Source organism: Phoca vitulina, unplaced genomic scaffold (genome assembly GCF_004348235.1).
Source record: "Phoca vitulina isolate PV1807 unplaced genomic scaffold, GSC_HSeal_1.0 scaffold7, whole genome shotgun sequence".
Taxonomy (NCBI): Eukaryota; Metazoa; Chordata; class Mammalia; order Carnivora; family Phocidae; genus Phoca; species Phoca vitulina.
The window spans coordinates 26,113,836-26,137,343 of record NW_022589710.1 but is presented as its reverse complement, the minus strand read 5'-3'; positions in this window follow the sequence as shown (position 1 = coordinate 26,137,343).

The following is a 23,508-nucleotide window of genomic DNA, read 5'->3' as shown; positions in this document are numbered from 1 at the left end:
AATGTTGTTAAGAAATATTTGATGAATGAAATAAAGAAGGAAGAGAAAGAAAGAGGAGCTAGGGAAGCGGAAAAAGAGAGAGGGGAAGGGAGGGGAGGGGAGGAGAGAGCAGAAAGGAGGAGAGGAGAGAAGAGAAAGAAAAAATAAAAGAGAGAAGTGGGGAGTTAGGACCAAGCCAGCTGGCTGGTGTACATAGCATGGAATAGGGTCCCACTGGCTCCGGGTACCCTGGGGGGGGGGTGGAGGAACGTGGGGGACATGAAAGAGTTGGGCAGCAGGGATCAGTGGGTCCTAGCTTCTTTGTGCTAGGACTAGCTATCAGACATGGGTGGAAGCAATAGCATATTTGTCAACCCCACAAGTTATCGGTAAGGATGCTTTTTATTAAATGTCCAGCTGGCTTTGCATTGGTTTAAGAACAGTTGTCTGAGATGGGACTAGGTCTGGTACAAAAATTAACAAAAAGTTCAGTAATTTAACAAAATCTATTTAAAAAATCCAACATATACTGAAGTACCTTCTAGCTTTCTATTACCTATTTCTTTAAGTCTAAGTAACCTTCTGACTAAATATAGGATAAATATTTATACGGAAAATTTATAAAGGATGGTCACATTCTCTGAGTACAGAATAAAAACAAAACAAAACAAAAAAAAACCACCTGCAATCTTGGATGGAAAAAACCACTTAAGCTTTTGCGGACTTGTTAATGAATCAATTAAATTTTTTGTTATTTTTTTCAAAGCATTGGAATCAGGTGTTGTAGAAGGTACAAAGGAATGTTAAAAATACTCTATTTACTTACAGTTTGACATCCAATTGGAAGACTGAATTTATTATTTATTTATTTATTTGGAAGCCTGCATTTAAATGCAAGAGAGCTGAAGAACTTTACAAGATTAGAGTATGAGAATTTATTATCATTAAGCAAAGGAACCTCCCTGATGGGTGTTTCAAAGACATTGGGAAGATGGGGTAATTCCTGGTGTGTGTAGAATTCTGGGTGATGTGTGCTGTGAATTCTGGAGTGATACTGGCCTGGGAAATGAGAAATGAGAACTAATATTTGTCTGCTACTGCTCACATTGCAAGCGCAAATAGTAAGACAGAAAGTAGACCATATTATTACCCAATTATAATTGAAAATTGTTTGATTTGCTTGGGCTTACCCATATGGGGAACATTTGGAAATTCTAGACTTGCACATTTTAACTAAAAGCAGTAAAATAAACACAGACTTTGGGCTTTGAGTTAAATAAATTTTCTGCACACATGGCCATTTCTGCTTCACATTGAGAGATGTAGCTGGTAATCTTCGGAAGTTTGTATGAGACTGAAGTTGACTCCAAGAGAAACTTGGACAACGTGAATCTGTGTTCAAAGTTCAGCCAAAATAAAGAAGTAGTTCCATGTCAGCATGAGTCGCCAATAATAATGTCATAAAAAATGTTTTCCGGAAGCAAGCAGTCTCTTTCTCTTTTTTTTCTGTCTGCATGAAATAACTCAAACCATACTTAGTAAACAGAAGTTTGGATGTAATTTCAAACAATTGGGTCTCTGTTGCGTGCCACATACAAATAGAAAGTTAAAGATTGAGAACTTACTCATTCAAAGGTCACTTAGAAAGTTTCCCACAATAATGGGATTTGAGTAAACAAGTATTCATTGAATACCTTTTATGTGGACAGCTTTATGAGGGGATGGTGGAGGATGGGAAGTGGCACTCATGAAGGACCATGCTAAGACATGGTCCCTAACTTTGAGGAGCCTTCACTGATTTGGAGGAATAAGCTGGAAACACATGAAACTGCTAAGTAACAATATAAAGCCGGGTGAGGTTATGTATTTAATTGAATCATGAAACCTATTAAGGATGATGGGTGTTCACGGAAAGTGAATGTAATGAAGACAGAGGGGGTTTTCCTGGGCTGGACAGAGTGTGGACAGGGAAATTGGACAGAAAGGATATTCCAGGAGGGGACGAGCAGGAAACAAGGACAGCATATAAGGGAGGGAGGATGGAACTAGTTGTCAGAATGATTGGGTCAAAGTATCAGGTCATTTTCTAGCAGCTGGAAGTCCTTTTTTCCCTGCCCAAACCTGCCTCACTGTACCTGTCCCTTTTGCCTTATACCCAACTCCATCCCTTAGCACTTGCCAGAACGATTTGTGTGTTCTGAATACTGTATTCCTCTCTCTCTGCCCAGGCTTTCTTTATGCTATGTCAGGAGTTAGATGGCTTGGGCTGAATCCTGGCTCCCCCACTCACTGGCGGGGCAAGTTATTTAACACCTTTCACCTTAGTTTCCCCATCTTTAAAGAGGAGTTAATAATGATTCACTCCATTAATGTATATAAAGTTTTTACAGCAGTAGCTAGTACATAGTAAGCAATGTTAATTATAATGTTAACTATTCCTTGGGAGGTGTTGAGACCATTTCAAAAATTAAAGTGGTAACCTATGGGGATCATCTTTGGAGGCACTAGTAATCATCCAGTGCCTGGGCAAGGGAGGCTGAGTGAGGGTGAGACCCTGGACATGGTGGCTTAAGTGAGGTGCTACCCCCCCTAACTTCTGCCACTACCAGCATCACTCCCAGATCCTGGCCCTGTCTGAGCTCCCACACCCTCAGGAAACACTTCCACAGACGGTGATAGCTGGGAGTAGAGGGCTGAGGAGGTTGGTTTTGTTTATGGGCAAAGAAGAGACAATGAATGGAGATAAGATGAAAATATCTTTGGAAATAGTTTAGGCCACTGACTCCAAAGATAGAAGAGGTGAGACTTGGAATCAGGGGATCAAGTTCATGAACATGGAATTTAAGGAATGGGTGAGAAACAGGTCAAAGAACAAGCAACCAGAGAGAAAAAAAGGCACAGCAGAGAGGATGCCCTTATGGAAGCCACAAGAACAGTTTTAAGCAGAAGGGATTTTTATTTGTGACCCAATTTGGAATGTTCGATTCCCACATCAGAATCTGGGGCACCTCTGCCTGTGGTTTACCAAACATTTCTTACAAACCCTAACATTCTGGGATTCTGTCGACTCTTTCTGGAGGTTCTTGTGGTTTTACTCATTATTGGTAAACTCTTCTGCCTACTCACCACCCTTCAAAACTGGAGAGTTGACTGTTAAACTCAGATAGCCCCAGTTCATTGAATAACCACCACCTCCACCATTCTTTCTGCCACTAGTCTTCCTTCTCCTTTCCCAAAGCAGAAAAAGCAATTTTTATATGTAGGCACAATGATTTTGAAATTACAACCATGTATTTTAAACTCTTTGCATTTTTTTAACTCTTTGCATTTTTAAAGGATGTGGTTCTGATATGTAATTTGTAGAATTTCAGTTTTCATGCCTGTCTCAGCTTTGGCGTTTCCAGTTGCATTTCATTTGTGGCGGACTGATGTGTAGCTGCTGATTCATGATGGTCCCCTGAGCAAATCAATCACTTGACCCTCTGTCCCAAGCTTCCCATCCAGGAAATTACCAATTCAATTTTAATAAAATATTTCAGAATGATCTTGTGAAACAAACCTATCCCGAAGACTTGTAAATTTATTCAAGATTCTCTTTCTTCCTCGCTGATGCCATCATCTTTTGCTTTCCAGAGCTCTTCCTGCTGCTCCCTAAATGTAGCCACACCCCAGGGCTCATGCTGTGGCTCTCTGCTCTTCTATCCTATAGTATTAATCTACCCTAAAGGCTTTCTATATCTTCTCTTGCTGGTGTCTTCCATATCTATATCTCTGCGCTCTTCATCTAAACTCTTATTCTATATTTTTCGTTGCCCCTAGTTGGGTATGCCACTGTCAGTCCAAGCTAGCTAGTCTAGACTCAGCATGGCATCCTCTGTCAGCCCCTGGGACTCTTGTCTGACCTGTTCCTCCCCCACCCCATACATATTCAGTTGACAAGCCCTATAGATTTTGGCCACTTCTAGCAGCAAGTATCATATTCTGCCCTCTAAAGCAGTCCCCATTAGACTATAATTTCCCTTTGGTTTTAAGTTTTTTGAGGATAAGGATTCTATCTTGCTTACCTTTAAATCCCTGTAATTCTATATGTTTAAAGATAGCAGGCATGCAATGAATACTTGTTTGAATTTAATAGTTGAGTTTCAAAGAGAGTGTTCAAACACATTTATAAAGTACTGAGTTGAAGTTAATCAGGATTCCTTATTAGATTGCTAATGATTATTATCAATTCTTCCTTTTTTAAGATTTATTTATCTATTACATATAGAGAGAGAGTGCAAGCAGGGGAAGGGGCAGAGGGAGAGGGAGCTCATTAGCAATTCTTAAAAGAGGCATTATAGTATGCGAGTCAGTCCAAACTTAAGAGATATTAGGACCCATTTTTCACAGCATCGATTTGCATCTCCCTGAACAGAAGTTCCCAGAACAAAGTTTGTGAAATGTTATTCTGGGATAGCTGATTAACTATTCATATACAAAAATACAAAATACAAAAATAAAATCTGCATGGATCAAAATGCTATATATAAAACACACACATATACATGCACATACGATTACCACACATACATACACACATATATACATACATATATACAACTAAAAAACTATAAGAAAATATAGGTGAATATTTCTTATTCTTGTGGTGGGGAAGACTTTCCCATAACATGCATAGCAGAAATGATAAATAGCAACATATTTGACTATATACATTTAAAAATTTTAAATGTTTCTGTATATTTAAAAAACTGTAAAATTAATCTAAACACCAGAATGTAGAAAACTGTGAATAGAACATTTGCAATGTATGTGATAGATAAAGAATGAATATCCTTTACTAAATAAAAAACTCGTATAGAGTAAAAACAAGGATGAACATACCCAAAAGGCATATATAAACAACTCACAAAAGAATAGATACCAGTGGTCAATAGTATTTGGGAAAAAATTCAACCCAGCTATGTATTTAGTGAAATATAAATTAATACAAAAGATTTGATGAGAACATGGGGGGAAATAGGCACTCTGATGCAATGCTGGTGGAAAGTCAAACTGTAAAATTATTTGAACAGTAATTTGTCAGTATTTATCAAAAGCTTTAAAAAGTGTGCCTCTCTTTTTACCCAGCAACTCCACTTAAAGGCAGATAGTAGAGCAGGTATTCAAAAAGGAATGTATAAGGGTATTCATCGTAATATTGTTTATAATAGTAAAATATTAGAAATTGCCTAGTTGTCTAATTCCAGATGAAATTTCATATACCAACATTTAAACATTTAAAAGAAGTTTCTCTGGATTAAGGTTAGAGGTAACCTGTTTTTTTCTCTGCACTTTTGTGTGTGTGTGTGTTCCACACTTTCTAGGTTCAGGGTGCATTATTTTCTTAGAAATAAGTGATTTTCAGTTACTTTTAAAAGCAGGCAATTCACGTATAATGTAGCATGCAAGTTTCTGAATCAGGAAATGGAATTTACTAAATATCTGACAACATCATTGTTTTCATATCTTAGTTCCCCTTTTTTAATTTTCATTTTCAATTCTTTCCCTTCTTCTAGTGAGAGAGAGAAAAAAAACAGCATCTAGATACAGTTTTCTAATTCCCCTACCGAAAAATCCTCCTTTCCCCTACACAATCCGCCCCTCCAATGTGCCTCTACGTGAACTTCCTTTTTTTGAATCTCCAGTTTGCTGGCTCCACTTCCTCCAGCTCCCACTCCACCCCTGAATCAAGTTGAGAAGGGAGCCGCAGCAGTCCAGACCGGACCTGTGGGGTCAAGGCTGCCCTCTTTGTTGTTCTAACTCCTCTGACAGAGGTGCTTCCAAACCAGAGTGCCAAATCTCACTTAATTGGTAGCACATTTTGCATGCAATCTCTACTCAGCCCAAGGATGGGCCCCATGAGTTGAGGAAGGATTAAAGATGTGTTTTCAATGTGCCACAAAGTAACTGTTTCTCTGGCACCAGGTTAATTGATACGAAAGACATGGCTGATCATTCTTCGGCTTCTGTCGCAACCACATTTTCCCCTTGACTCTTTGGCCTCTCTTCGGACTCCACTCTGACTCGTGTCTCTACCTGATTCCTAAATGTACTTCCCAAGGTTCTGACCTCAGTCCTTCCCTCTCTGCCCAGAGACCGCTCTCGCTATCACATCTGCCTCTAATGCCATTCAAGGGTTTGTCTTCAGGCTGATGACTTTTCTGGTTCCAGTTCTACATGCCCAACACACTGCTGAAAATCTCCTCCAGGCTGTCCTCCTGGTGACTCGGGCCTAATAAACTACGTCTAAGGTCAACTAGCCATGTCTTCCCCAAACCTCCAGACCTTCCTGTTTCTACAGCAAAACTGCCTTTTTCCTTTTCACTAAGCTCAAAACATCAGTCACTTTGGACTACTTTCTCTTTTCCTTCCTCTCTGAAATTCTTCCCTACCTACTATTCTCCAGCCCTGTCAAACATTTCTTCATGCCCTCTCTTCCACCCATCTTTTCTTTTCTAGTGCTACCATCTCCCTAGCTCAGCTGTATCACTCAAGCATGGAGGTTGTAGTGACCTCTTGACACCTCCCTGTCAGCCCCATGCTTCCCCTACTTCTCCCCAAGCCAACCTTCTTAAGGCACTGCTTGGGTCCTGTCATTCTTCCACGCAAACACTGAGAGGAGTTCTGTCAAACCTAGTGCTCCAAATCAGGCATTCAGAGCCTTCTATCATCTGGCCCCAACCTACCTTTCAAGCCCCAATCCTATTGCTTTATAATAGAAATTTAAAATTCAGTTCAACAGATATTTTTTTAAATTTTAATTAATTTAAATTTATTTTTTATTTTTATTTATTTATTTTTTATTGTTATGTTAGTCACCATACAGTACATCATTAGTTTTTGATGTAGTGCTCCATGATTCATTGTTTGCGTATAACACCCAGTGCTCACTGCAACACGTGCCCTCCTTAATACCCATCACCGGGCTCACCCATCCCCCCACCCTCCTCCCCTCTGAAACCTTCAGATTGTTTTCCAGAGTCTCTCATGGTTTGTCTCCCTCTCTGATTTCCCTCCCTTCAGTTTTCCCTTTCTTCCCCTAATGTTCTCCGTGCTATTCCTTATGTTCCACATATGAGTGAAACCATATGATAATTGTCTTTCTCTGCTTGACTTATTTCACCTAGTATAATTCCCTCCAGTTCCATCCATGTTGATGCAAATGGTGGGTATTCATCTTCTCTAATGGCTGAGTAATATTCCATTGTATATATGAACCACATTTTCTTTATCCATTTGTCTGTTGAAGGGCATCTCGGCTCCTTCCACAGTTTGACTATTGTGGACATTGCTGCTATGAACATTGGGGTGCAGGTACCCCATAGCTAATCTTTCAACAAATTCTACTGATTCTAGTTCCAGATCTGACCCTTTCCTTATCTTCTCGGTCACCAATCCAAGGCAAGGCACATCTCCTCTCTGCTAGACCACTGACCTCATTACATACCAGTCTTCTGTCTGTTCAGGATGTTCCGGCCATGCTGGCCTCTTTTCTGTTCCTCTAATGACCCTTTCTAATGACTCCACACTTTTGTACTTGTTCTTTCTGCCTAGAACACTCTCTCTTCTGCTCCAGAATAGCTGATCATTCTCAGTTCACATGTCACTTCTTTAAGAGGTCTCACCTGGAAGCCCTATAAAGATTTCTCTCTCTTCTTACCTTCTCTTCCTTGCTTCATCCTCTTTATTTCTTTATGGTGCTTGTGACAATGCATAACTATCTTGTTTAATTTGTTGACTTGGCTTCCTTTTACTGGAATGTAAGTTTCCCCCAGCGTAGACTCTCTTGCTGGTCTTCTGGTCTATGTTTAGTAGGTCCAAGACACTTGATAAATGTTAATGGAATAATTATAACAAATTAATTTTCTATGCAAAATTTTCACTTTTTCTTTCTTGAAATTTCTTCTCCTTTGACATCTGAGACAGTATTCTGTCTGTTTCTTCTCCTTCCTTCTTCTTTTTTTTTTTTTTAAAGATTTTATTTATTTATTTGAGAGAGAGAGAGAGCACATGAGAGGGGGGAGGGTCAGAGGGAAAAGCAGACTCCCCGCTGAGCAGGGAGCCCGATGCGGGACCCGATCCCGGGACTCCAGGATCATGACCTGAGCCGAAGGCAGTCGCTTAACCAACTGAGCCACCCAGGCGCCCTCCTTCCTTCTTCTAAGAGAAAATATCCTCTAAATCCCTCCTGGCTGGAGTTCTCAGCCTCCATAGTTTCTGGCCTCCTTAATGTCCTTTCTCACTCAAGCTGATCTACTTTCAATCCTCACTGCAGACCACTTCCTTCCTTCTTTTTCTAAAACACTTTCCTGCTTGAAAACGTTCATTGTTCTCTGGACTGTATACAATCAAATCTGGGCTAAAAATTTAGAGTTCCTCATTATCTACCCCAAACTACCATTCTGACTCATTCTGACTATACCTCCCTCCACCTCCTTTCAAACTTTCTCCTCCTAAGCAGTCCTGAATTAATCAGCATTCCTGGTGTCCATCTTGTGCTTTTCTTCTCTGACACAAGGACTCCTACTATTTACATTGTCTCCAGTTTCTATAGTTGTGTGTATTTCTTATGGCACTTAATTCTGCTTTGTATTATACCCATTTGACTTGGTTTTATTTATCTTAATAACTCATAAACTCCTTGAGCACAGGAACTGTGTCTGATTTATGTTTCTAACCTGCGTAGGTCTGATACAGTGCCCAGCACATATCTACTGAATGTTGACATGCACTCTCAGAGAGTGCTTAGGGGTGTGGGGGACTGGGTCCAGATTCCAGCTAGCTTGAGCAAGTAATACACCTCACTAAGCCTTGGTTTCTTGAAAAATTGGAAGAAATAGGGCCTACCTCATATAGTTGTTGTGAGAATTAAATACAATTGTGCACATAGAGCATCTGGTACCTAATAAGTGTTATTGTCCCTTGCCTTGATCCTGTGGAAGTATAACATTTAGAGAACCCACTAAACATGGAAATCTGCCTTCCTTTTTCCTATTCTGTGTGTACCCATTCAATGCCTTGTGTTTATGAAGAACCCAAGGAGCTTGATGTACCTTGCAGATGGACTAGGCCAACATAGCAGGCCCTGGAAGCGACCTTATCACCACTGCTTAGCCTCCCTGCTACTTGTGCTTGGTGGAACTGAGCACGAGGGTATCTAGTATCATTATCATTTAGAGTTTCTTCATTTCCAGACTTTGCTCCAGTGGTAGTCCCCCTGCTGACTCTGCTATCATGTTTGGCCAGTCCAATGTTGGGGAATTCCTGAGTCAATTCCTTTCTATTACGACTTCGTTTTCTAACTAAGACCTTAGACCATTTCTTGCTATTGATAGATGCGTGGAGAAAGAAAATGTGGTATATAGGGATGCCTGGGTGGCTCAGTTGGTTAAGCATTTGCCTTCGGCTCAGGTCATGATCCCAGGGTCCTGGGAATGAGCCCCACATCGGGTCTCCCTCTGCCTGCCACTCTCCTAGTTTGTGCATTCTCTCTCTCTCTCTGACAAATAAATAAATAAAATTTTGAAAAAAAGAAAAAAAAAAGAAAATGTGGTATATACATACAGTGGAATATTATTTAGCTTTTTGAAAGAAGGAAATCCTGCCATTTGTGACAATATGAATGAACTTGAAGGACATTATGCTAAGTGAATTAAATCAGACACAGAAGGACAAATATTACATGATACCTCTAACATGAGGAATCTAAAACAGTCAAACTCAGAAGCGGAGAGTGAAATGGCATTTGCTGGGGGCTGTGGGGGGGGGTATTAGTCAAAGGGGACTAAATTTCAGTTATGCAAGATAAATATGTCTTTGAGATCTACTGTACAGCATAATGCCTACAGTGAAAAATACTGTATTATATATTTAAACATTTACTAAGAGGGTAGATCTTATGTGAAATATTTTCATCACATACACACACACACACACAATAGTAATAATAATAATAACACCACCACCACCAACAAAGAGGGTAGGAGAAAACTTTTGTGTACATTAAATATATACCTCTGTTTGCATGTCAATCATACCTCAATTAAGAGGTTTTAGAGAAAAAAGTCAGTCCTGATTCCCACCTTCCCTAGCAACTGAAAAAGAAAAAGATAATGGGGATGTCATAAAACTTCACTAGCCAATGTACTGTTCTTCTCCATTAAGAGGAATATGCTTTTAAAATGTTCTGAGATCCTTTGTTGGGTGGAAGGCAGATACCTGTAAAGTGTTCACTTCTTGGCTTGTTGTTCTTTGATAGATTGGGAATTAGATGCTGTGTTTGGTCACAGAAGAATTTAACTTTCTATTAGTTGTGTGACTTGACTGAACAGCAATTCATTCATGGTTTGCCTTGTAATTTCCAGGTTTCTCATACCCCTAAGAAACATTGAGTAATATACTGTGGGAACAGACTTAATTCAATTGAGCTCCCCTTTGGAGGAAAGGCCATAAGGACAGCATGAGTCTGTTCTATTATTACCCAGTTGCTCCTGTCCATAATGGATGTTTATGATTCATTGCTTATTGAGGAACCACTTATATGGAAAGTTGCCAAAGACCTTTGGAAAATCCAAACAAAATGTCTTACTCCCTGGTTTTGGGATCAGAACTGAATGGCTCATTTTCAAGTTGCTCAGGGCCACACATCAAGCTGTTGATAGAAAAGTCCAGGGGGACTTAGGAAGCTAAGCCTAGGCCTGGGAGTATGGAGTGCCAACCTTGGAACCCAGGCCTTACCAAAGTTCTCAGAGGAGAAGTCATTCCTGAGGTCAGGCAGGGAGGAGAGGTGATGCAGGGGCTATAATAGATCTTGTGGAATGTTTTCAAGACATGGCGGACCAGACAGCATCTATCTCAAGGTGCCGCTGGTCAACTTCATTCTGGAGCACTGGTATCAAATGATGTTCCATGTAAATGTTAAGGAGTACAAGTTTGGGAAATGCTTGCTTAAGCAAAGTTGAACATGTTTCTTAATTGGAGGATTTCTATGAATCTTTAATATTTTCACATTCATTATGATTCATTGTGAATTGCAATAAAATATTGCTTTTTTTTTTTCAAATTTATTTGACCACGATGTCTCCCCTTACCTTTTAATAGTTCAGTTATCAGGATTTGAAGAATCATTACTGGGTTTATGAAATTCCAGCCTGGAGATAAACCTAGGAAGCCTGATCTGGCTCCAAACTGGCTTTGATTTTGGAAGTCTCCGAGACATTTTGATGCCACTTCAGAGTGAACGGCAGGTTCAACTTTTGGTTATCTTTGTCTTCCCCTCTGTGTTTTGGGTCTAGCTGTGGGACCCCAAAGCCTGGCATGGCTCCAGAAGAGATCCAGTTCCCTGAGGCCTTGACACCACAGCCAGTGTGTATCTGATGGGCCCCACTGGAGCTATGGAAAATAACCAGTGAGGGCTGGTGCCACAAGCTCTGAAACTGTGTAACTTGGGTAAGTTACTTAATCTCTCTTTCAATATCCTCATCTGTGAAATGGGGGTAATAAGGGCATCGATCCCATGTGGTTATGTGAGGATTTGGTGAATACACGTGAAAGCACATAAAACAGTGCCTGGCACACAGGAAATGTCAAACACCATTAGCTATTACTGGTTCTGGACTTAAATCTTGGAGGCTGCCCTATATATGTGATGATGGGCAGAGAAGCCCTTTACCTCAACATTTGCTCAAGTCAGTGGCTCTCGCCTGGTGGATTCAGCCTAAGTGCAAATTAGCAACAAAATCTTCTCCCACATGCAATCTTACCCCTCAAAACTGACTGCACACAAATAGCATCATTAAGGAATGCCTAAAACTATACACTTTCTTCTCAGAAAAAATAAATTTTCTTTCTATCTGCTAAGATTGAAGTATGGACACCTGGTCTCTATAATTTTTTATGGAGCTGTACCTCTGTGTTTTTGCAATGTACAAAGTGCATATATTGTCTGCATAGAAACTAAAAGCATCCATAGGGCTGAGTAAGTTTTCCTTATCTCATTCCACGTTGGCCCTCAGAACTTGCTAGTTATTGGTGCTGATACACACATTGTGGGTTGCTTCCTTTTGGTCCAGCTTCAACAGTACAATCCCGAATGCAGGAGAATCCAGGGTTTCTGACCCATTTTGAAATGATCTCAAGTCATCCAAAGTTTAGAGGATATTATGTAGTCAGGGATGGAAAACAGACTCTCCCATTCCTGCAGTTGGTCTAGCCCATATTTTTTTCCAGATAATACTATAGAAAGGTGGTCTGAGTTGAGATAAACTGACTTCTCTTAACTAACTGAATTAAGTGAATTAAATAAACCTGACAATTTAGTGAGTGTGACTAAAGCTACATATCAGCTCTCACATCTTTCCCAAGGAAATGTGAACGGAAGAGGCATTGCATTATCTCCTTTGTAGATGGAAAACAAGACAATGACAAAAAGGAAAAAAAATCTAGCTACGAACCCATTAGAAAGCTCTTCATCAATGCATAATCCGCACAAGTGATTGATTTACTTTGCTCCTAACATTTGATTATTTTCTTTTCTCTCATATCTTTCTAAGTAATATATGATTTGCACAAATAAATATTTAAAGTGGTATGTTTTAATATGTTAATAGTTAAAATTTTTTATTAATTCAAAAATTTAGGTTTTACAAGTGAGCGTAACTGGGTTCCAGACTAGTGGTGTCACTGAAGCAGGTTTCCTTTGAAGCAATCTTAGGATAGCTAAAGTATTAAAAATTCTTGATTTACAGTGGAAATGTGATAAGCACAGTGTGATAACAGAGTTATCTTCTAAAAATGCAAAACTTGGATCAAACAGTTCTTATTAATATAAGAAAACAGATTAATTTTTATGTAGTTTAATAGGAAAACAGTCCATGGGTTACAAAGATAAAAAGAAGATGTGATTCCCAGATTTCTCCAGGGGAACTAAGATTTGTTTTGTTTTACTAGATAACCTAGGATGAAGGGAGTATATACCAACAAAATAGAAACTTACAATTAAAGTTATTTATGGTAAGTAAATTTTAATACACAAACCCATATGCATAGTCATTAACTGATTAACAAAATTATAGTAAATAAAGCAATATATAGATGTCCCACAAATAAATGTATATTAATTATTCCACAAGATGATAGCTCCCATCAACAATCCTTGTGAATCTCTCTGTTACCCCAAGGTCAAAGCAGTTGGAAGATAGATTGTGCACCTAAGGATGCTAGAGTCATATTTAGATTAAAAAGTAGAATCACAGAAATTGTACTGCTTGGTATAAATCTTAGAGAAACTCTTGCACATGTATGCCTAAAGTAATACGCAAGGATAGTCACTGAATACACTCAATAGTTAAATTGAATAAACTAGATTTATATTTATGAATCTTAGAAAACAATATTAAGTGACAAAAAGAAGTTGCAGACTGATACTTTATAGTACGATAAGACTTGGGTAATTTATTGTAAAAATTGTTTAAAGATACACAAAACTATACTATATGTTATTTGTGGATGCATACTTTTCATATATATATGTTCATATACTTTTCACATATGTTATATGTGTGTTATATAATGCATATATGAAGCATAGGTAACAGATCAATTCAGGAAAAAAGTTATCTCCAGAAAGGAAGGAGAATAGGTTTGGGGAAAAATATATAAGGGACTTCAACTATGTGTGTCATGTTTTATTTTTTTTTTTTTAAGATTTTATTTATTTATTTATTTGACAGTGAGAGAGAGAGAGAGAGAGAGCACAAGCAGGGGAAGCAGCAGAGGGATAGGAAGAAGCAGGCTTCCCGCGGAGCAGGGAACCCCATGTGGGGCTCAATCCCAGGACCCTGGGATCATGACCTGAGCCGAAGGCAGATGCTTAACCCACTGAGCCACCCAGGTGTCCCCATAATGTTTTATTCTTAAATAACAAGTATATTAATCATATATTAAATTTAAACGATTCTGAGTAGTAAGATATTGTATATTACTCTCTGAACTTCTCATGTACAATATTTCATAATTTTTTAAAAAAGGATTAAGTGATAGGTATAGGCTCTTTTAGACTCACCACATTTGTTCCATCTTAAAGGGCAAGGAAACAGAAAAGCATGCTTTACCTTAGCTGTTCCAAGGAGGATACATTTACCTAGCCAAACCCAAGAGATAATCCAATCTCTTCCTTTGACAGAAGTGACAGGATGCTTTATTATTGTTCTCAGAGAAGTTTGCAATCTGGAGGGACTTCTAGTTAATAGTTAATATTCCAGGAGTATTACTTTGGGGAATTCAAGTAATGCACTGTTGTTAGTAAATAAACTGGAGTCTGACTTTCATCCAAGTTTATGTGTATTTGGGTGAGTCCTGCCCAATTTCCCTGGCTTTTCTCTTCCCCAGCTTTTCCCAGCTGGCCCTTAGCTCTCTCCATCTGCAGATGCAGCTCCAGTGATTCCAAGCAGGAAGTCCCTAACCAGCTTCTCTCCCTTCCTCCCCACCTCTGTCTGGTCAGGCTTGGTAGAAGCCAGTTTTCCTACTAGATTAATACAGGATAAAGCCTGTGTGTGGCTCCCTAGAGAGTCTGGGCCTTTGGACACTGTCCACACCTGACTGAACTCTGGGCCCATCTGGAAGCTGACTCCAGCCCCTAAACTTTAAGTCCTTTCTTGCTGCCAATAATTTAGCCAGTGCTATTCATGAATTCCTAAGATTCTATTGCATTTGGGAAACAATACATTTGTCTTGTATTTGGCTTAACTATCACTTCCCCAGATGAGGCCAGATCTCCTGATGTTAGATGATCTGCTCATAGCTTGGACTTCTTTGAGGTCTCATCCCAGGTTCAGTTAAATAATTAATTTCATAATTAGTTTAATGTTTGCTTCCTTTGCTGTAATGTCGGCTCCATGAAAGCCTGGATTATGTTCCCATCGAGATGAGCAGCACCAGTCACAGAATATATATATTGATTAATGAATGCGTGAGTGAAAGTAAACTTTCCCTATATACAGAAAATCGTATATATATATTTTAAGAATAAAAATGGAATGTATAAAAATTTTAGTTTTTATGTTGTTCCTTTTTAATTTTTTGAAAAATTTCAAACATACATTCAGAAGATAAATGATTATAATGAACTCTTTTTTAAAAGATTTATTTATTTATTTGAGAGAAAGAGAGAGATTGTGTGGTGGGGAGGGGCAGAGGGAGAGGGAGAGAGAGAATTTCCAGCAGCCTCCCTGCTGAGTGTGGAGCCCAGCATGGGGCTTGATCCTACGACCCTGAGATCATGACCTGAGCTGAAATCAAGAGTTGGACCCTTAACCAACTGAACTACCCAGGCGCCACCATTATAAACTCTCCATCTGAGTATCTCTCTATGAGTATTAATAGTGATTAACAATTTGCCATATTGCATCTTTTTAAATCTATTTTTTCTTTGCTGAAGTATTCAAACCAAATTTGAAATGTCAGGACATTTCACTCCTAAATACTCCAGTATACAGTTCCACACACACACACAAAAAGCTCATTTTCCTAATGGCATCTAACAAAATTGACAATAATTCCTCCATCCAGTCTATTTGCAGTTTCCCTGATTGCCTCTTTACAATTGTAAAAAACATCTTTCTGCAGTTGATTAGTTTCAGGATCAACATTTTTGGCGAGAATACGTTGTAAGTGGCACCATGTCCTCCAGACTGCATCACCCAAGGAGGGTCATAGCTAGTTGTCTCACTGTTAGTGTTGACAAGATTCATTAGTGTGGTCAAAGTGACAGCATGTTCTCTCCAATAGAAAGTTCTTCTTTTCTCTTTATAACCAATAAGTAATCAGTGCTTGGCACCCTGCAAATATCTAGTTCCTATTGGCCTTTCTTCTAAAATTTTATCATCTGTTGATGACCATAACCCGAATCATTATTTCATTAGGGATTACAAAATAGATGTTTTTAGATTCTATCATTCCTTCCACACTTATTAGCTGGAAGTGTTCTATAAAACAGTACTTTTTGACATTAATTAGAACTACTTGCATACTTCAAAATATAAAATATTCTTGTCCAGGATAGGCACAATAAATGTTTATGTTCCCCTTTTAATTACCACTGTAGAAATAGTTTATGTGCAAGCTCTTTGCAATGGGCACAGATTATTTTTTGAGGGATTTCTCTTTATTTATTTGTGTCCTATTGATGGGCATTGTTTTTGCTGTTATAAATATGCTGTGTTGAAAATTCCTAGACATACATATGCAAGTATTTCTGCAGAGCAAATTCCTAAAAGAAGAATTTCTGGGCCAAAGTGTGTGCACACATTCAAAGTTTTGATAGATCCTGCCAAATTGCCTTCAAGGAATTATATCATTGCCCCCTACAACAAAGCTTGAATGAGAATGCCTGTTTTCTCACACACTCCCCAATAGTGTATAGAGTCAATGTTTATAATCTTTATAATCTGATACTTTAATGACATTGGCACCAGCCCACTTTGGCTCGCTTCTCTAGTCCCCACTGAGCCTTCTTGCAAAATGATTGAACAGAACCACACTGGAATTGCTCTGCCTATGGGTATGTTTGATGGTATTACATGGATTTGCCATGGCACCTGGGTACCAGCCAGAAGTGAGAAAGTTAAAATATTTTTCTACCAATTCCCCATCTATCAGTGGATTGAGCACTTCTCTCAGGGTCTCTGAGACTTCTGGCTCAGCCTGTAAGCTTGCTCCCTGTCCAGGAAGAAAGCCTTACATGGAGAGTGACGATTGTTCTCAGTCATCAGGGAGGTGAACGCTGAGAGAATATGGATGGGGCACCAACCTTGTTGGCTACAGATCTCTGTCAGGGAACCACACTTAATGCCCAAAGAAGCAAAATACAGTAATTTTGACATTGCCACAGAGGGCAGAACATAGCTCAGAAACAGATGCAAGATAGAGAGCTCCTGAAACAGAGGTATAAGTGAAGTGTTAAGGATTGGCAAACACTGTAAGGGAGGGGATGAGAGGGACCGAGAGAGAAACCCTTTACTAAGTTTAAGTATATCTATGGCAGGCACTTTGCAAACCTCGTTAGTAACCCACGATAATGATTTGGTACTTAAAATCAACTTTGGACGATTCCAAATCATTTTGGGGCAAGGACACCATGAGGTAAGAGAATTTGGGAAAGTGAACAGAGAGGGGGACATTTAGAGTGGACAAGAAGAAAGATGATGATTCTCTTAACCCCACCTGGGGAAAGTTTTCATCAACTCCTTTGAGAGAAGAAATTGGAAGTTTATGTAAGAACTTCACTATACATTTTTATATAGTTTATGGGATATTTTAAATTAACCCCAGTCATTCTCAACTAATTCTCCTATGATTTTCATATGAAGTCCTGCATTAAAGAACTCTTATAGGCACTGTTATTATTTATTCATATGTTCAATTAATTAATTGTATTCTCTCATTCCAAAAGGTCAACACTACTGCTCTAAAGATGGTGAAGGATCTGGAGTCATACTCCTTGCATTTGAACCCCATCTCTACCAACTACTAGACTGTATGACCTTGAGCACCTTTCTGAACTTCTCTGAGCTTCTGTTTCTCATCTGTGAGATTAGGAACCTACCCCACAGGAATGTGGTGAAGATTAATTGAGCTGTCTATCTAGATGTCTGGCACCGTATGAGTACTACATAAACGTTAGATATTTTGTAAGAATAACAATTTCTGGGAAGCCACAATTCTAGAAGTCAAGGTTCAGGTGCTCAGAATAACTGGCCAAGCAGCTGTCCCCACAGAAGCCTGCTTCATCCGGCCTGCCCGCCATTTGCGCACGCGCACACCGAAAGCGGGTGCATGCAGTGGGGTCGGGGCCGCGGCGTTTCACGTTGCTCTTCCAGGCCTGTGGACAAACTCAAAGTCATGCCTTTTGGGGAAAAAGAGTCCAGGGCTGTGAGTCTTTATTGATATAATAAAGAGAGGCTCAGAGGAAGCACACCTTGTGGGAACTGACTGACGTTGGTCTTGACTCTGGTAATAAACAGCTACGGCCACTTTGTCCCAGACTGGGAGGTTGTGTTCCATACACGCAAGAATGTCGGTGGTGAAGAGAAAAGGGCTGCATCATGAGCCAGAGCACAGTGCTTCCTGGCTATTTAACACCTTTCAAAAACAAAAGCAAACAAACCAACCCCAAAGAATTGCCAATATGATTAGTGTGAGAACATACTTCTTTGGCATTACTAGTGTCTGACTTCAGATCAGAAGGAATGAGATCGGTTTTCCTGACTATATCATGCTATCTAAGAAACAGGCCAAACAGGAATGTGGGCTCCTTGGAGGTAGAAGCCAGTGTGGAGCCCAGGATTTCAGGTCTGTTCTTTCCATGATGAATAACTGATTAAAGCTTTGCGACATGGATCCATTTGTTCTTGTGCCAACTTCTGTTCAATGCAATCTTCTCTCCCTCATTTTATCACTGAGTAACATGATTCTTAGGGCCAAGAGAAGTTATGGAAGCATCATAATTTAGTGAAAATGTATTGAAGGCCCATGCTGAGATTATAAAAGTCTTAGCAATATCAGGCTCTTTTCTATTCACCTCCTGGAAAGAGACACTTGAATAACTAAGTGGATAGAAAATTTTCTAATGGAAAATAGTTAAAATGCTGATGTCAGGGGCGCCTGGGTGGCTCAGATGGTGAAGTGTCTGCCTTTGGCTCAGATCACCATCCTGGGGTCCTGGGATTAAGCCCCTCATAGGGCTCCCTGCTCAGCGAGGAAGTCTGCCTCTCCCTCTCCATCTGCCTCTCTCCCTGCTCATGCTCCCTCACGTGGGCTCTCTCTCTCTCAAATAAATAAATAAATAAAATCTTTAAAAAATGTTAATGTCACAAACCACTGAAGAAAAAAACAATCTTATTCAAAAATATCATGTTTGGGGCTCCTGGCTGGCTCAGTCTGTGGAGTGTGCAACTCTTGATTTCAGGGTCGTGAGTTCAAGGCCCATGCTGGGTGTAGAGATTACTTAAAAAAATACCATGTTTATTATTTTTTTAAAGATTTTATTTATTTATTTGACAGAGAGAGAGAGCACAAGCCAGAGAAGTGGCAAGCAGAGGGAGAGGGAGAAGCAGGCTCCCCATTGAACAGAGAGCCTGACATGGGGCTCGATCTCAGGACCCTGGGATCATGACCTCAGCTGAAGGCACTCTTAACCAACTGAGCCACTCAGGCGCCCCCAAAATACTATGTTTAAACACTGAAAATATTACTTTTTACTCATTCACACTTCGTGGAAGATAATTCTGAAGGTCAGATTATGTGAATACCTGGGTCAGAGTTGCCCATTAGAATTTAAGGGCAGGGGTGGAATGCTTAAGGAGAGAGACAGTCAACATGGGGAAAGCTTGGCCTGACCCTTGGAAAGGGATTAGGTTTGGAGCAAGTCTGAAGATCAGGACTTTGTAATTTTGTAAAAAGACCATCCTCTTTGGGGTGCCTGGGTGGCTCAATCTGTTAATTGTCTGACTCTTGGTTTAAACTCAGGTCATGATCTCAGGGTCATGAGATGGAGCCCCACCTCAGTCTCCATGCTCAGCTTGGAGTCTGCTTGAGATTCTCTCTCTCTCTCTCTCTCTCTGCCCCTCTCCTTGCTCTCTCTCTAAATAAACAAAATCTTAAAAAAAAAAAAAAAGACCATCCTCCTTAGGACTTCACTCTCAATACACGTCTCTCTTTGGGAAGAGGGTAAGTATGACAGCAAAGAGAAGAAAATGGAGTAAAGAACCCATCTGAAAAAATGAAAACTCATCAATCTTTGGTTTCTGCTATGTTCTCTGGGATATTAAGTGTTAATTAGTTTATAAGAAACTACCACTCTTGAACTATAGTTTTTGTACCAACAGCAGAAATATAGAACCTGTTCTAATTACTGAGTTTGTTGCTATTTTTTTTTTTGTTTGGATTCTTTCCCCTAGTTTATGTTTCAGATATGAATAAAAGTCCACGAATGGAATTTGGTAACATTCCACATTGAGACATAAACAACATGTAGTCAAATCCCAGTTCTCCCCGAGCTGTTAGCCTGGAGTTTCATTTCCTAATGCCCCCAGCCTCCCCTCTTCACTGCTCAAATGGTCAGTCCTCTGGCTCCTTTCTTTTTGAGTGTCTCCTGTCATGCTGTTTATTCCTGCAGTTTTGGGGGGCTTTGGCCTTCACATGCTCAGCTGATGTGAATGGTTTAATGGATCAGACGTGGGCAACCTGGGCTCTCCTGACTTCCATGCTTTCCAAGGCCAGGGGTGTGGGGCTAGCCATGGTATTGTGTGCATGCAACTGCTGTTGTCCAGTCCAGAGATAACACACAGATGGTTCTATATTTGGTGAAATGTCAATCATTGCCTCCTATGAAAGTGGGCAGGGCCAGTAAACTGGGCTAGGAAGAGATGGACAATTCATTATTCTAATCATCATGTCCCTATAAATCATTTGTGTCCCTCAGATGGGAAGCCAGGTGTAAGTGGAAAATCTGGGGGGTAAAGGAAATTTAAAGAAAGGCAATAAAGGGAAAAGGTCACATTTGGTGTCTAAGGTAAGTCATTTTAGATTAGTTCTTATAGGTATAGGTTCCAAGACTTCTTTGCACATGTGGGACATGCAGGGAACTGGAGGTGGAAGCTGGACAAGGTGTCTACAAAGTTCTACTAGTCCTTCAGGGCTAAAGGGAGGTTATTTTAGGATCAGAAATATGTGCTTTGGAAATGTGCCTACTTTTTGCGTTGGATTTTCCATAATTATTTCTCATGTTCTCCCTTATTTAGTCAAGTATCTTTTTAATATCAACCATAGACTGCAACAAAATTGAGAGTAACACGAGTATACATTTACAAGTACAAAAAAATATTAAATCAGTTTCAACTGGGTCAAGGGGAAGTGAAGAATGGGAGTGTGACTATTGAGTCAGAGCTTCATTTGGCGATTAACATGTGGAAAACCTAAGGGGACTCCCATTCTGGAGTGACTTCCTGGGACTTTTGTTTTCTGCTAAAATCTTGGAAGATTCATGTTTTACTCATAAGGGAGGCTGTTTCCCATTATATACTTTGTTTAACTTCACACATAAAATACTAAATTATGTTTACAAACTGAGTAATAGAAAAATTGGATACTTAAGGAAATTTTACTTCATGTTATCAAAGAAGAAGTACATGTTAGGTTACTGTTTGTACAAATCCAAGTTTTGGTATATTATGTTTGCTAAAGGAAGGTGGAAAGTAGTTACTCTTACGTGGTTTATCATCTGGAAATCTTAATGGTAGATTTCAGCTTGTTCCTATTTTATTTTTTCTTTTTCCTGGAATAAACTTGACTTTGGTTTGTATCACTATAACTTTATTATCAAAACAATAAAACGGGCAGAACCCTGATATTTCATGCCTTTTCATTTGTCGTTTTTCAGGAAAAGATCTCAGGAATAATATTATTAGCAGACTAAAAATGTTTCCCCAGGATGTCTGACTTTTAAAACTGATTTATAATCTAAAACCTGCAATGTGCAACTTTTATTTAAAAGGAATCTACACTGTCACAAGGGTGCCAAATGGCCTTCTTTCTGTCATTCCCTTAAAAGAAAACTCCTTCTTCCTTCTTTCTTCTATCTACTCCACCTCCTAGTCCAAAGAATTCCAAGTAGTAGTCTTCCTTTGTATTATTATGATTTATAGGAATGATTTATAATGCACATTACTCTTTTTAAAAAAGGTTTTGAGGTGACTGCTTTTTTTCCTAGAAGTTTTTGTCAAAAGCTAAATAATAAATAACAAGAAATGCTTATTTTTTTTTTGTGCAAGGGTAGCAGTGAGTGGACAGAGAAATAAAGAGGGTCGTTAGAAGATGAAGATAGTGCTTTGTGTAGAGATCCCTCTCCTGCACTTGTCTAAGCTCCTGAAGGACAGGCACTGTGTGTGGCTTTCTGGTAACAATGCTCTGAGGGGCCTCTCCTCCAGGAACTCATCATTCAGAGGAAAAGTGAGATAAATACACCAACAACTATAGTTCTAAACAAATGAGCAATTTAATAAGTTTTATAGGTTATTTTTCAAAGAAATAGAGCTGTAGGATTGTCAAGTACAAAGAGTAAATTGAATTAACTGCCAAGGAATAGTATCAAATTTTAGTTACTGATGATGACTCAAGTTTTTGCTGAAATGTTAGAATTTTTTCACCTTTAAATCAATTTGACACGTTCTAACCAGTTTAAAAAGAACCAGTCTTGAATTTGGGTGTATGAAACAGTTGTTTCCTGATATTTGGTTGTTTGGGGTACATGTCACATTTACAAATGTGTCCAAGAGGTTTTGCTCGGAATCAGGCCATTGTGGTTGTTTTTCTCCCAGGGTGATAGTCTTTGGGGACAAATGCAGGGGTTAAGGAAGAAATCATAAAAGCACCAGAATGTTTGTATTAGCAGTCCCTGAGTTGTTTCACTGAGTGTAAAGCCAAGAACTCTCCTGTTACCTGATTATTGGTCCAAGTGTTGACAACACATTCAGCTTACTGACAATTATATAAAGAGAATATATGTATATATATATGAAGAGAAGTGAATCAGATTTTAAAGCAGTGAAAAGGGTGACACAGTTAAAACATAAATGTCTTTCTTAAGAATCGATGATTATTGAAAAAGAAGATTGTGGAAAGCTGAAATGTCTCAGGTCAATAATTGAGCCTCTGTGGGTCTGTATGCATCTGGAGCTGCATAAAGATGTAATTATGGGGCTCAGAGCATCTTCCTTCAAAGCTTGTCTCATGGGCCTTCTTGAGCCAGAGGACAGACGATATCTCCCAGAGCCAGATGGTATGAGGGGAGAAAATCCACCCCAAGGGAAGACAAATGTTTTGTAATAAGTGTGAGCAATTGGCTGAAGGGAACAATTACTTTTATCTCTGCTACTGAGCCTCTGGATTCTGCCAAGTGTATTTATGCTCCTTGGCAAACACTGGATTTTAATTTCTTGGCAACACATACGCACAGAAATCTCTTTTACAATATCTAGTAAAAGATCCTACTATGTAAACACTCACTCTACAGAGTTTAAAAGCTGCAGGAGAGGATTAAATCACATAGGCCTCCTTAAATCTTCAGAGAGGAAAGAATTCTTCATGAAAAAGGAACATCCGGGCAGTTAACAGGAAGGAGTCTCTTTTATTGGGGGGTATTTGGTCTGTCTCCTCTCCTACTAAGTGTTCTTACTGATTCTGTGAGAGTTTGAATTCTTGATGCCACTTCAAAAACAGAGCCCACCCTTTGGTTGCTCCAGCCCACCCTTTGGTTGCTCATCAATCCCTGGGCACGACAGGCTCTTCTTATCTTTCTTCCTTTCTGGTGTGAATGTGACAGCATAACTTTAGCACCATCAAGTCACCGAGAACACTGGAGTGCGTGATTAGTGAACTTATTAAGTGTTACTCGGCAGAATTCCCTATAAAAGCTAAACCAAGGATCTGGGCATA